Source organism: Lissotriton helveticus, chromosome 1_2 (assembly GCF_964261635.1).
Source record: "Lissotriton helveticus chromosome 1_2, aLisHel1.1, whole genome shotgun sequence".
Classification (NCBI taxonomy): Eukaryota; Metazoa; Chordata; class Amphibia; order Caudata; family Salamandridae; genus Lissotriton; species Lissotriton helveticus.
The window spans coordinates 390258639-390274186 of NC_136058.1; the positions used below are offsets into that span (position 1 = coordinate 390258639).

Sequence of the window (15548 nt, forward strand, 5' to 3'; positions counted from 1 at the left end):
TGAATCCATGTTGTATTTCAACGCACCTCCTTTACATGACGTGCAATCAGCGCCAAACGCGTAGCGCCTACTTTCTTAGTCTAGTGTTGTTCCTAGCGACTAACCCCTCACAACAGAGCCCCCCCCCCAAGTCTTCAAGTGTATCGTCCACTGCAGTTCTTTAAACAGCAGGTCACTCATCTGCAGCACTCATCTTTTCAATGACAGACGCTGCTGCTTGCAGGTTTTTAATGGTCCTGTTCTTGGCATTTAATTATAAAACATGTAGACCAGGAGATGCAATCTTTCAATATAGACAATATTTAAAATGAATTGCGTCATCTATACTGGTACGCGTATGTGCTTGAACAGCAGTTTGTCAGTTGTCTCTGAATTCCGCACCTGGAGTCGAGAGTCGCATTCATAAAGCCCCACCCACCAAAATCCTCTAGCTCTTTTAATTTCGTTAATAAAGGCCACATAGGTAGGTGTACTTCTGAAAATATTTGTGAATCGAGGTTAAGCCAGTCGTGGGCGTTGTGGTGTTGAAACTGTTTTTTGGGTGTGCTTGTCAGTTGCTTCACCTGACCAAAATGAGGGGGACTCCTGAAACATTCTGGAGTTACTTAAAGGTCAAATGTTGGAAAGGAGTAAAGCATTTAATTCTAGATAATATGAATCTGCATCTCTGCCCAACACCTTTTTTTGGCCTGGCTACACGTGTTATCCATCAACGCCTAACACAGACTTGTGGCACAACCTCGCTCCAGGTCATTACAGAGTCTGTCTCCAGTCTGGAATTGTTCCTCATCAAACCAATCCTTTCAGATGTTAGTCTACTTAATTCAATGTAAGTAAAACAACTTCAATACCCAGAAGGCATCAAATTATGATAAGAAGGTTGGGCCTGAAAACAGTATATGTAATGACCAAGCGCTAGGTAATCACCTTGGAGGACTTGAGTCAACGCCTTCAGCCATTAGTTGGATTTGGTCAGCTGCCATCAGTAATTGCTTGAAGAAAGTGCCATTCACATTTTAGATAATGGTAGAGGAATAGTTCGGTCATACAGTTTTCAGTTGGCTAATAGGTGGTAGTCTGCACTTCCAATGGCCAGTGCATGTGGAATGAAGCAACATGCCCATGTCCTGCAATCAAGGCGTCTTTGTGCACATAGAAGTATTCCACACTCCTGTTGAACCAGGTTGGTTTTGATCATTTTTAGGGAATTTATTTCTAAATGGAATATTACCATGTTTACTTTGCACCAAGTGTGATTTTGCACCTAAATTTGTTTTGTGCTGCTAAATGTTTTCCACATTAATGCTTATGTTGAACCAGGGGCGTTTTAGCACCTGCATGTGCTGTCAACCAGATGTGATGCACACCAATTACAACTAATGTGACCTCCTACTAATTCATTTTTCTTTATCTGAACTCTATTTTTTCAAGAGGGATTTTACATTCCAAGGAATTTTATCTCCTGAATATGATCTGTATTCCTAAAATTGTTTCCACGCACTTGCTGATTTTGCACATATGATTCCTTCTCCTTAAGGATTTCCCCACTATTGATGATGTTGCTACAAGGATCATTTTTTACTTACATTTTCTGTCAACCAGATGAGGTCATCACACATAATTTACACCAAACATGCCATGTTACTATGCTTTTTTCTCTCTCTAGTAATTTTGTATCTGCATGTGGTGCCATACTCCAGCTGTCTTTGCATAAAGGTTTTTTTTGTACCTAAATGTGATTTATTTAAAATAGAGGCTGCTCCCACCTTTGATATCACAACACTGCTTACTTTCGGTTAATGTATGTTTGCATGTATACATGATTTGGGCTCTTAACATTTTTCAACAATCATAGTGATGTTTGCACCTTGATTTGATATTCTGCCAATCAAATTGGGGGGGGGGCTTACTGTTGCAGCCTTTTATAGTAATGCTGCAACATCTTCCCCACTTCTCTCTGTCCCGAGTGATACTCCATGACTGCATAATGTGGCTGCACCCTATAGAATCTGCTCTTAAGAGCAACAGTAATCACATTTTGGGTATGATATCATTTTGGACAACAGGTTTGAAAAGAAAAAAGAGCTTCAGATCAGACTCTTGCTCGGCTTCTCGCTGTGGTGTGGCCTTGAGAGAGAGAGGCGCAGCGGACCAGGCGCGGCCATCTTCCGTGTTCTAAATTTTGGAATAAAATATCGATCAAGACGCGGGCTTTTAATTTCCCGCAAGCGACGTTGTAGCCTGCTTACATGGACCGGCATGGCAAGGAAAATCAAAATGGATCTACCGGAGTTGCAAAGAATATGCTGCCAGCTGGTGGTGATGCAAAACGTGTACCTGTGACGCACAAGCCTCAAAGTAGTGGCCATAGTGGGGTTCTTCCACCACAGAGGATTTTATGTTCATCAAATGGTCCACAGCGTGTCCTATCACAAACTCAAAAAACTGCCTCTGTCAATCCGAAGCCTACTGGTCAGGCTAAAGTGACACAAAGTCAGCAGCACGCCAAACCAGTGACACAAGTGCGACCTCAGCCTTCCCACTTGACTACTCCAAATCCACAAGCATGTAGACCACCTTCAAAAACAACGGAACAGGAGAAGCAACAACCTAGTCAGAATCCTAAATCTGCTGATCCAAAAGGCACTGACCATCCTTGTGACCAGGAAAAAAAAGAAACAGTGGTGTTTGGAAGATTTCGAAATTGGAAGACCATTGGGTAAAGGAAAGTTTGGCAATGTGTATCTTGCCCGTGAGCAGCAAAGCAAATTCATTCTAGCCTTGAAGGTGCTCTTCAAATTTCAGCTGGAAAAGGCAGGAGTTGAACATCAGCTAAGGAGAGAAGTTGAAATCCAGTCTCATTTAAGGCATCCCAACATATTAAGGCCATATGGCTACTTCCATGATGCTACCAGAGTGTACCTTATTTTGGAATATGCACCACGTGGAGAGCTATTCAGAGAGCTCCAGAAAAATAAGATGTTTGATGACCAAAGATCTGCTACGTACATCACCGAGCTGGCAGATGCACTGTCTTACTGCCACTCGAAGAAGGTCATTCACAGGGACATCAAGCCTGAGAACTTACTGCTTGGCTCAAATGGAGAGCTGAAGATTGCAGACTTTGGTTGGTCTGTGCATGCACCCTTATCCCGGCGAAGAACCCTTTGTGGTACTTTAGACTACCTGCCTCCTGAGATGATTGAAGGTAAAATGCATGACGATAAAGTGGATCTCTGGAGTCTTGGTGTGCTGTGCTATGAATTTCTTGTTGCAAAGCCACCTTTTGAAGCTGACTCGCATCAGGAAACCTACCGGCACATTTTCAAGGTTGAATATCAGTTTCCTTCATCTGTGTCTGATGGCGCTCGTGACCTGATCTCAAAGCTGCTGAAACATAATCCATACCAAAGGCTGCCTTTAAAGGATGTGATGGAACACCCGTGGATTGTAGCAAACTCCTCTAAGCGTCCCACAAGTCAAAGGAATTCTATAACGCCTTCACAGTGACCCATCTTAAAACAGGGGGCCATAATCTTGCACACATTTGCACCTGCTGGAACAAGCTCATCACAATTATTGGCAGTGGAAAGCATTTCCTGCAGCATTCCAAAGTTGACTTTTAGCAGACTGAGCGGGGGGAGAGGTGTTGGCCTAACGGCTAGGGCGCTCGACCTCGTACCTGGGGATCTGGGTTCGAGTCTCGGTAACGATGATAAAACCTCCTGTGATTCTGGGCAAATCACTTAATCTCCCCGTGCCTAAAATGAAAGTAACTGGAAAACGTAAAAATGAAACATAAATGGAAAAACATGTAAAGCGCTCTGATACCTGATTCGGTTTGGGTCTAGTTCACGCTATATAAAACTCTGCAAAAAAAATAAGAAATTCGAGCACATAAGTAGTTGTCAATCAGTGTCCTTAAAAAAACAAAAAAAACATCTTATTTTCAGGGCTGTATTCTGACCTTTAATGTGACTTGCGTTCTCATTGTACTTGGTAAAGTGCAATAATCTGTACTTCCGTCATGTTAGGCTGCTATGGTTGTCCTTGCAATGCACTTGTCACTTGTGAATGGGAAGGAAGAATGCCAATCTATGTAAATACTCTGTATATAATTAACATTGTAAAGTCCTGTTTGAATGGTGTGAATAGGCAAAGAATATAAAGCGATTGAGTTGTCTGACTGTGAGGAGGCTATATAATTCTTAAGTGTTTCCTAGATGCCTTTTTCACTGTGTATGTTTAATGTTTTGCTTTCAGAGATGGTTAATATTGTCCTTGTTAATATTGTCTTCAGAAATACAACAAATAAAATTAATAGAGATCAGACGTTGACTCCGGTATGCATGTTCAAACACAGAGCGGTAACCTAGAAACCTCGGCATCGTGTTTCTAGGTGCATGAATCGGGAGGCGGGAGACTAGCCTTCGAATCGGTAGTCTCCCGCCAGAATCGGGAGGGTTTGCATGTCTGCACACAGCAATTTGAAGCCTTGGCAGCTGTGGTTAATGCTGCTCAAGCAGGAGTAGTGTTCGCCGCTGGATCTTGAGAGCGCATGCGTGCAATCACACGCATGCGCTCTAAACGGCCTGAAAAGTGAGGCTCTTAAAAATACAGGCAGCCAAGACATGGGGTTTTCACGCGTGGCGTGGAAACGCGGGGGGTGTAAAACTAGATGGGGTGGCTCTATCGATAGTACAACGGCCTTGGACAGATCTCACTCAGTCTCATTGCGCCTGCGCAGAAGAAAGACACTTCTTCCCATAGAGGAGCCAACCGAGGAGCTTTGCACTGAAATAAATCTCAGCGTTGGCTGTGGCGCGAGGCGCCTCGTGCTCCGCTACAGGAGACAGTGTTTGTCCTGAGCGTATGCGCAGTTTTTCATACAGCCGACCCTTTGTAACCGTCGCTAGGATGCTGCGCGGTGGAGCTGTCCTCCGCGCATGCGCAGTTGTTAATCAGTAGGCTGTTTTTAAGCCGCGCTCGCGACCGTGTCTGTTTTCCGCCCATGCGCAGTTGTTCATCCAACAGACCCTTAGGAACCCGCGCTCATAGTTCAGTCCTGGGGCTTTCCCGTGTTTGAGGGAAGACAGAGTGGATGGTCCCGGTTAGGTTCCCTCTCGGTTGGACTGTGTGTGCTTCCCTGCGAGGTTGCTCAGTGACGCACTCTTACAGTTTCGTGTGCTTTGTAATCTCAAGGCATGCGCAGTAATATCAAGAGGAAATCCTGCGCATGCGCACTTGTGACAGGATCATTAAGAGTGGCTCATGTCCCGCGCGCGGTTTGTTGTGCCGCCAGAGCCGGAGTCAATCCGTCCCCCCCTCAGGGCCGCTCCTCCCTCCTCTCTCAGGCCGAACGCACAAGAGAGGTAAGGGAAGAAATGACCTCGAGGCAGCGGTCGAAGAGTATTAAAGTATGGGAACTGCAAGGGGCGGGGTCTGTGTATGTGGGGGCGGGGTCTCTGGATGTGAGGGCGTGGTCTCTGGATATGAGGGCGGGGTCACAACAATAACCCGCCCAGCCTGGGGGCAGTGAATGGTTTTTTCTAGAGTGTGCATGAATGCTCCTCCTCTGCCGGGGGCGGGGCCTGTGGTGTGAACGCTCCTCCTCTGCCGGGGGTGGGTCCAGCTGCGCTCTCACTGGCGGCGGCACCGCGGCGGCATTCTTACCACCCACCACAGGTTAGGTTGGGAACTTCAAAGAGGGCGGGGCCTGTGCATGTGGGGGTGTGGTCTGTGGGTTTAGGGGCGGGGTCTCTGGGTGTGGGTGGGGAGTTAGGGTAAGTGGGGGCGGGGTCAGTAATGAGAGGGCGGGGTCAAACCAATAAACCTGCCCAGACTGGAGGCCTGTTCGGCAGAGTTTGGAGCTCGCTTCCTCCGTACCTCCGCACCACCACCTCTTTCCGCATCTTCTGAAAGGACCTTAAAACTCTTCTTTTTCAAAGAAACGGAGACTATTAACTCTGACTGTTTCGTGTTCCTCACTGTAGAACTCGTTTTTTCTTACGCTTCATTGTGGAATGTGTTTTTTTGGAACCCTAATCGCGCCAACTTTAGTTTGCATGGTGTAATTTTTAGCGGATATATACTCTGTAAATATGTTACCATAATATCTAATCCTATATACTTCGCTCTATTGTAAAGCGCTTTGACACCTCTGGGTAAAGTATGCGCTATCTAAATATGCCTAAATAAATCCAGTGCGCCGCGACCAGGCTGTTGAAGACTCGTCGTTGTCATGGTTCCAGCCAGGGAAGAGTAGCTGTGCGTCTGGGGGTACGTTTGGTAACTTCCGGTCTCTGGTTGGTGCGCAGGACGGCAAGGCAGGTTAGCGGACTAGCGCTCCAACCAGGATGCGCAATCCATCTGGAGGATGCACTACCGGGTGAGATCGCATAAAGCCGCGGTACTCGAACCCTTCTGTGCTTTCAGTACTGTACCTTGCTCGAGTCTGCCACCCCATACATCGACCCGCCTACGGACACCCAGGAGCACCAGACCTGCCAGAGACCTCCACCCTTGCCGACTCAGGTACTCTGGCACTTGGACCGTGACACACACTGTTCAGCGTGGTCAAGGTTTTCTTGACTGTCTCCGTGGCGCAGGAGCGCCTCTCTTGTTGTACTAGCCCCGCAACACGCACAGGGAACGCGTGGTCGCCTCCTCTTGTTTGTATCACCACGGCGCAGGAGCGCCTTGTCCTTACACATCGGGACACGCACAGGGAATGGGTGGTCGCGAATACAGTCATTGTCCTCACAGCGCAGGAGTGCCTCTTTCTGCCACTTATTCTTTGCCTTGCGGCGCAGGAGTGCCTAGCCCTTTTTGCATCGTGACACGCAAAGGGAACGCGTGGTCGCGAATACAGTCATTGTCTTTGCGGCGCAGGAGCGCCTTGTCCTTTTGCATCGCGACACACACAGGGAACGTGTGATCGCTTCCACTCGTTGTTTTTCACAGCACAGGAGCGCCTTTTATAATCATGTAACGCTCAAAGAACGCATGATTGTGGTTTTCTTTGTTCTTACCATCCCGGAAGTCTTCCTTGTTTTTTCTTTCTTTACATCTTCACCTTACTACCACGCAGGTGAGCGTGGCCACCTTTCGCTATCCCTCCACTGACGTTTGGATCGCTGGTGTCATCTTCTTCCAGTGCTAGAGGAACTTGGGTATTTGGTGCCTGCCCTCGAGTTGCTCATCTCCAGCCTTCGTTTCAGGTGACTATACTGACCATTACTCAACGTTCCTTTTATTGGTTTGAGTGTTGTGTGTATGACCAAGCCGGAAGGGTGGGCTGATGCACTGACAATTGGTTCCTATCTTATTTTAGCTGGCGATACCGAGCCAAGTGCCCTCAGTCTAGTGGGATTCTTCACCAGGTCTTCACGGTCGACGTCCCTTCCCATCACCTTTTGACTCCTTCCCCTTGTCCCATCCTTGCCCTAATAAGTATATCCATCTCGATAGGGTAAGGAGGGGGATGGTGGAGGTTGCTCACGTCGTCCCTGCGAGATAGCCCCACAAGCATTCTAGGTAAGCCTTGTGGGGTTCTGACAGTCGTGGCCATGGGGCTCCCAGTCACACGTCCTCAGGTCTGTAGACTAAAGACTGTTGCAGCTTGCAACTCAGAACTGTCGATGCCTCAGGCTCCAGCGGGCTGCTTTTGGAGGCTTCAGGCATGATTCTGAATGCCGCCGTAGTCGCCGAATCTCAAGTTGCACATTCTTACCTTTCTCCTGGGCCACTGCAACCACGGACTTTACCCATTTGCTGTCCACATCTATAAATTATGTTTTTGACACGTGTGTCCACATGAGCATCTTTTAATTTGGCTGATCTGGCCATGTAATAGCAATTCCCCTAAATTACACCCCTAGGCACTTTTAGCATATGCTTTTCACAATAAATACATCCAGCCCTATGTTTTTGCATAGCTTTTCTTAATAAATAGATCAATCATATTGCCTACAATAAAATTGATTTAAATTATTTTAGGGAGCTAGCAGCTAAGCTGAATCCTTTTGAAAAAATTACATCCTGTTTGCCTCAGCTTCTCACTCCTGCGGTTTTCCTAGTGCTGCAGCGGGCTGGGCAGCGCTCCAAGTTAGCAGACTGTAGTTACTTTAAGTAGTTATGATAATTTATTAGCATGCAGCTGAGATTATCTGTGTTGGGGCCTCTCACATCCTGTTTGGTACAGTCGGGTCCCACGCAGGCCTCGAAAAATCTTAAAAATGTTAGAAGACTTGTAGGACTAGTGACTCAAATGAAATGAAATGAAATGAAAAGGGGTTTTGTTGAGCGCGACTGCTGCCCTAAGGCGTCCAGGCGCTAAGAAGGATAGTGCCTCAGGAAGCAACAGCTTGGAGAAGAGTTCAGTTGGTGAAGAGGAAGGTTTTAAGCTGTTCACGAAAAGATAGCAGATTGGGATTCGATCTTAGATGTACCGGGAGGGAGTTCCACAGCTTAGCCGCGTTGAACATAAAGGATCTTCCTCCCGCTCTTGAGCTTTTGATCCGGGGGACTACAGCCAAAAAAGCATGGGTGGAACGGAGTTGCTTGGTGGGGCAGTAGGGAGAGAGGAGGGAGTGATTGATCTTGGGACCAGTTCTCCAGAAAGCTTGTTGGGATACGCATAGGGCTTTAAATTTTATTCTCTCCCTAACAGGGAGCCAATGTAGAGATCTCAGCCCGGAATCTATTGAAGCTTTCCGTGGAATCTGAAGCAGCGTGCGTGCAGCGCCGTTCTGGACCCGCTGGAGTTTTTGCAACACATATTCCGGTGCCCCCATGTACAGGGCATTGCTGAAGTCGAGTCGAGATTGTATTAGGCCCTGTATCACAATCTGCCTGGCTCCAAAAGGCAGGAACGGGAGGATTTTTTTGAGCATCCTGATGAGTCCGAAGCAAGTTGCCGATGTTTTAATTGCTTGGGTGTTGAGAGTAAGGGATTGGTCCAGCCAAACCCCTAGACTTTTTATATTGTCCTTTGTGGTGGGTGGTGTGCCCAAGCTGGTGGGCCATAGGTGATCAATAGTCAGCAGCGCTGGGGGACCGAGTAACATAAGCTCGGTTTTATCCCCGTTGAGCTTCAGAGAGGACGACGTCATCCATTTCCTAACCTCCTCCATGCATGCCGCCAGATTGGTTTGAGTTGGCTCGCTGTTCTTCTGTGCAAGGGATACCACTAACTGAGTATCGTCCGCGTATGTGATGATCTTAATATCATAAGGGCGGACGATCTCAGTCAGCGGTTCCATGTACACATTGAACAGCATGGGGCTCAGCGACGAGCCCTGTGGTACCCCACAGTGCAGGGGCTTGCTAGTGGAGGAGGAGTCGCCATCAAAGACTTGGAAGGTCCTACCACTCAGAAAGGATCCCAGCCAAGCCAGAGCATCTCCGGGCACTCCTAAGTTGGAGAGTCGACAAAACAGAGTTTTATGGCATACCGTGTCGAATGCGGCGCTGAGATCGAGGAGGATAACTGCTACTGATCCTCCTCAATCCAGAATCCGCCTGGCTTCTTCCGTTACTGCAAGCAAAGCCGTTTCCCTCCCATGTTTGGGGCGGAACCCTGTCTGCGAGGCTTCGAGTAGGTGGTTAGACTCGAGAAATCTGGTTAGATGGAGGTTGATATGTTTTTCCAAGATCTTACTTGCCCACGGCAGCAGGGAGATGGGGCGGTAGTTGTTAAGGTTATTAGGATCAAGGTTAGGCTTTTTCAGCAGTGCTTTCACCATGGCTTTCTTCCAGTCAAGTGGAACATTGCTCTTTCTCAGGGAGTTGTTGAGCAACTCCATAAGAGTGGGGAGGATGACTTGGCTGGCGGCAACCATAGCGCGGGGGTGGAGACGGGTCGCAAGTGGAGCCTGACTTCACTTGGAGTGACAGGAGTTCCAGAGCCTGTAGGTCTAGCTGGGGAAAATGATTCAGAGTTATTCGGGAAGGGAGCTCTGCCTCAGTCCAACAAGTACCGACTTGCACCCACCTGGGTGATCCACTAAAGAACTACAAGTACCAGAGTCCCGAGGGGCGATCCGGAGGAGGGGCTAGCGGTGTGCGCTCCATTGATGACTAAACACAATATGGCTCCCATGAGCTTTGGGCCGACGGGCTCTTGGACGACGCACCTGCGTGCCGGTTCTGGCAACGAGGCCTTTGACGGTTGTGTGGCGGCCTTCTCTTCCACCCCTAACGATCTTTCTCTACTGATGAGGGAAGTTATCCCGAAACCCGAGACATGTCTCGGGCGATATCCTAAAACCCGGGACATGTATCGGGTCTAGAGATTCATCAGTCCAACAAGTACCGACTTGCACCCACCTGGGTGATCCACTAAAGAACTACAAGTACCAGAGTCCCGAGGGGCGATCCGGAGGAGGGGCTAGCGGTGTGCGCTCCATTGATGACTAAACACAATATGGCTCCCTTGAGCTTTGGGCAGACGGGCTCTTGGACGACGCACCTGCGTGCCGGTTCTGGCAACGAGGCCTTTGACGGTTGTGTGGCGGCCTTCTCTTCCACCCCTAACGATCTTTCTCTACTGATGAGGGAAGTTATCCTGAAACCCGAGACATGTCTCGGGCGATATCCTAAAACCCGGGACATGTATCGGGTCTAGAGATTCATCACTCCAACAAGTATCGACTTGCACCCACCTGGGTGATCCACTAAAGAACTACAAGTACCAGAGTCCCGAGGGGCGAACCGGAGGAGGGGCTAGCGGTGTGCGCTCCATTGATGACTAAACACAATATGGCTCCCTTGAGCTTTGGGCCGACGGGTTCTTGGACGACGCACCTGCGTGCCGGTTCTGGCAACGAGGCCTTTGACGGTTGTGTGGCGGCCTTCTCTTCCACCCCTAACGATCTTTCTCAACTGATGAGGGAAGTTATCCCGAAACCCGAGACATGTCTCGGGCGATATCCTAAAACCCGGGACATGTATCGGGTCTAGAGATTCATCAGTCCAACAAGTACCGACTTGCACCCACCTGGGTGATGCACTAAAGAACTACAAGTACCAGAGTCCCGAGGGGCGATCCGGAGGAGGGGCTGGCGGTGTGCGCTCCATTGATGACTAAACACAATATGGCTCCCTTGAGCTTTGGGCTGACGGGCTCTTGGAGGACGCACCTGCGTGCCGGTTCTGGCAACGAGGCCTTAGACGGTTGTGTGGCAGCCTTCTCTTCCACCCCTAACGATCTTTCTCTACTGATGAGGGAAGTTATCCGAAACCCGAGACATGTCTCGGGCGATATCCTAAAACCCGGGACATGTATCGGGTCTAGAGATTCATCAGTCCAACAAGTACCGACTTGCACCCACCTGGGTGATCCACTAAAGAACTACAAGTACCAGAGTCCCGAGGGGCGATCCGGAGGAGGGGCTAGCAGTGTGCGCTCCATTGATGACTAAACACAATATGGCTCCCTTGAGCTTTGGGCCGACGGGCTCTTGGACGACGCACCTGCGTGCCGGTTCTGGCAACGAGGCCTTTGACGGTTGTGTGGCGGCCTTCTATTCCACCCCTAAAGATCTTTCTCTACTGATGAAGAAAGTTATCCCGAAACCCGAGACATGTCTTGGGCGATATCCTAAAACCCGGGACATGTATCGGGTCTAGAGATTCATCAGTCCAACAAGTACCGACTTGCACCCACCTGGGTGATCCACTAAAGAACTACAAGTACCAGAGTCCCGAAGGGCAATCCGGAGGAGGGGCTAGCGTGTGTGCGCTCCATTGATGACTAAACACAATATGGCTCCCTTGAGCTTTGGGCGGACGGGCTCTTGGACGACGCACCTGCGTGCCGGTTCTGGCAACGAGGCCTTTGACGGTTGTGTGGCGGCCTTCTCTTCCACCCCTAACGATCTTTCTATACTGATGAGGGAAGTTATCCCGAAACCCGAGACATGTCTGGGGCGATATCCTAAAACCCGGGACATGTATCGGGTCTAGAGATTCATCAGTCCAACAAGTACCGACTTGCACCCACCTGGGTGATCCACTAAAGAACTACAAGTACCAGAGTCCCGAGGGGCGATCCGGAGGAGGGGCTAGCGGTGTGCGCTCCATTGATGACTAAACACAATATGGCTCCCTTGAGCTTTGGGCCGACGGGTTCTTGGACGACGCACCTGCGTGCCGGTTCTGGCAACGAGGCATTTGACGGTTGTGTGGCGGCCTTCTCTTCCACCCCTAACGATCTTTCTCAACTGATGAGGGAAGTTATCCCGAAACCCGAGACATGTCTGGGGCGATATCCTAAAACCCGGGACATGTATCGGGTCTAGAGATTCATCAGTCCAACAAGTACCGACTTGCACCCACCTGGGTGATCCACTAAAGAACTACAAGTACCAGAGTCCCGAGGGGCGATCCGGAGGAGGGGCTAGCGGTGTGCGCTCCATTGATGACTAAACACAATATGGCTCCCTTGAGCTTTGGGCCGACGGATTCTTGGACGACGCACCTGTGTGCCGGTTCTGGCAACGAGGCCTTTGACGGTTGTGTGGCGGCCTTCTCTTCCACCCCTAACGATCTTTCTCAACTGATGAGGGAAGTTATCCCGAAACCCGAGACATGTCTCGGGCGATATCCTAAAACCCGGGACATGTATCGGGTCTAGAGATTCATCAGTCCAACAAGTACCGACTTGCACCCACCTGGGTGATGCACTAAAGAGCTACAAGTACCAGAGTCCCGAGGGGCGATCCGGAGGAGGGGCTAGCGGTGTGCGCTCCATTGATGACTAAACACAATATGGCTCCCTTGAGCTTTGGGCTGACGGGCTCTTGGACGACGCACTTGCGTGCCGGTTCTGGCAACGAGGCCTTTGGCGGTTGTGTGGCGGCCTTCTCTTCCACCCCTAACGATCTTTCTCTACTGATGAGGGAAGTTATCCCGAAACCCGAGACATGTCTCGGGCGATATCCTAAAACCCGGCACATGTATCGGCTCTAGAGATTCATCAGTCCAACAAGTACCGACTTGCACCCACCTGGGTGATCCACTAAAGAACTACAAGTACCAGAGTCCCGAGGGGCGATCCGGAGGAGGGGCTAGCAGTGTGCGCTCCATTGATGACTAAACACAATATGGCTCCCTTGAGCTTTGGGCCGACGGGCTCTTGGACGACGCACTTGTGTGCCGGTTCTGGCAACGAGGCCTTTGGCGGTTGTGTGGCGGCCTTCTCTTCCACCCCTAACGATCTTTCTCTACTGATGAGGGAAGTTATCCCGAAACCCGAGACATGTCTCGGGCGATATCCTGAAACCCGGCACATGTATCGGGTCTAGAGATTCATCAGTCTAACATGTACTGACTTGCACCCACCTGGGTGATCCACTAAAGAACTACAAGTACCAGAATCCCGAGGGGCGATCCGGAGGAGGGGCTAGCGGTGTGCGCTCCATTGATGACTAAACACAATATGGCTCCCTTGAGCTTTGGGCCAACGGGCTCTTGGACGACGCACCTGCGTGCCGGTTCTGGCAACGAGGCCTTTGACGGTTGTGTGGCGGCCTTCTCTTCCACCCCTAACGATCTTTCTCTACTGATGAGGGAAGTTATCCCGAAACCTGAGACATGTCTCGGGCGATATCCTAAAACCCGGGACATGTATCGGGTCTAGAGATTCATCAGTCCAACAAGTACCGACTTGCACCCACCTGGGTGATCCACTAAAGAACAACAAGTACCAAAGTCCCGAGGGGCGATCCGGAGGAGGGGCTAGCGGTGTGCGCTCCATTGATGACTAAACCCCTAGACTTTTTATATTGTCCTTTGGGGTGGGTGGTGTGCCCAAGCTGGTGGGCCATAGGTGATCAATAGTCAGCAGCGCTGGGGGACCGAGTAACATAAGCTCGGTTTTATCCCCGTTGAGCTTCAGAGAGGACGACGTCATCCATTTCCTAACCTCCTCCATGCATGCCGCCAGATTGGTTTGAGTTGGCTCGCTGTTCTTCTGTGCAAGGGATACCCCTAACTGAGTATCGTCCGCGTATGTGATGAGGTGTGGATGAGGGTGGAGAGGTGTGGCTCACTGGTTAGAGGCGGCAGACCCGGAAGCAGAGAACGGCCCGGGACCAGGGTTCAATTCCCGACGCGGCAGGGTCGTGGACCAGGGTCAGCGGACTCGACAATTCTCGCCTCGGTGCCTACTCTAACCAGGGATCACACTCGGCAACTCTGGGCATTAAGCTTGCCTCATCTCTACAACGGCCCCCCACAGACGCCGGGGATGCCTAGTTTCACCTTGGAGATACCCAGAAGGGACCATCTCACAGGGAAAGCCCGGACGGGTTCCCCAGCGGTCTTCAGCACCGGGACGCTCACGGGCAGCTGTGCGCTTTACAAGTCCAACACATTTACATTTACATTTACATGTGATGATCTTAATATCATAAGGGCGGACGATCTCAGCCAGCGGTTCCATGTACACATTGAACAGCGTGGGGCTCAGCGATGAGCCCTGTGGCACCCCACAGTGCAGAGGCTTGATAGTGGAGGAGGAGTCGCCATCAAAGACTTGGAAGGTCCTACCAATCAGAAAGGATCCCAGCCAAGCCAGAGCATCTCCAGACACTCCTAAGTTGGAGAGTCGACACAACAGAGTTTTATGGCATACCGTGTCGAATGCGGCGCTGAGATCGAGGAGGATAACTGCCACTGATCCTCCTCGATCCAGAATCCGCCTGGCTTCTTCCGTTACTGCAAGCAAAGCTGTTTCCGTTCCATGTTTGGAGCGGAACCCTGTCTGCGAGGCTTCGAGTAGGTGGTTAGACTCGAGAAATCTGGTTAGATGGAGGTTGATATGTCTTTCCAAGATCTTACTTGCCCACGGCAGCAGGGAGATGGGGCGGTAGTTGTTAAGGTTATTAGGATCATGGTTAGGCTTTTTCAGCAGTGCTTTCACCATGGCTTTCTTCCAGTCAAGTGGAATATTGCTCTTTCTCAGGGAGTTGTTGAGCAACTCCATAAGAGTGGGGAGGATGACTTGGCTGGCGGCAACCATAGCGCGGGGTGGAGCTGGGCCGCAAGGGGAGCCTGACTTCACTTGGAGTGACAGGAGTTCCAGAGCCTGTAGGTCTAGCTGGGTAAAATGATTCAGAGTTATTCAGGAAGGGAGCTCTGCCTCCCTTGAGGGCCGGGGGGCATCAGTGGGAGGGGCTGAAGATGGGCTAGCGAATGTGACATAGATTTTATTTATTTTCTGATAAAAGAATTCAGCTAGGTCGTTACAGCACGCGGTAGGGTTGTCATTGGAAGCTGTAATTGGGGGGAGCTTGGTTAGTCGCTTGACTATTTGATAGATCTCCCTTGGTTTTGACCTATCCCTCGTTATTTGTTCATTGTAATAAACAGATTGTGACTTTTTTATTTCAAGTTTATAAGCTTTGATGGCTTCCCTATAGATAGTTTTGTCTGTGATGGCATAATCCAACCGCCACTTTCTCTCAAGCCTCTTACAGTGGCGCTTTTTTGTTCTGAGCTCCTCTGAGTACCATGGGGCTGTAACCCGTGGCCTTTTTAAGCTA

General features: G+C 49.8%; 1 protein-coding gene and 1 pseudogene across 3 annotated transcripts in view; both read left to right on the top strand.

Annotated features, from left to right (window-relative positions):
- The first annotated feature begins 2122 nt into the window (after positions 1-2122).
- LOC144806262 (aurora kinase C pseudogene) lies at positions 2123-3630 on the top strand (annotated as a pseudogene).
- A 1618-nt stretch (positions 3631-5248) lies between these two features.
- LOC144806233 (uncharacterized) overlaps positions 5249-15548 on the top strand; it is a 103199-nt gene continuing 92899 nt past the window's right edge. For 2 of the 3 annotated variants that reach the window (XM_078672638.1, XM_078672644.1), the window contains exon 1: positions 5255-5372. The gene's annotated coding sequence lies outside the window, so the exon portion shown is untranslated. Of the gene's footprint in view, positions 5373-15548 lie in introns of all 3 variants that reach the window. The other variant, XM_078672633.1, reaches the window with a different exon arrangement.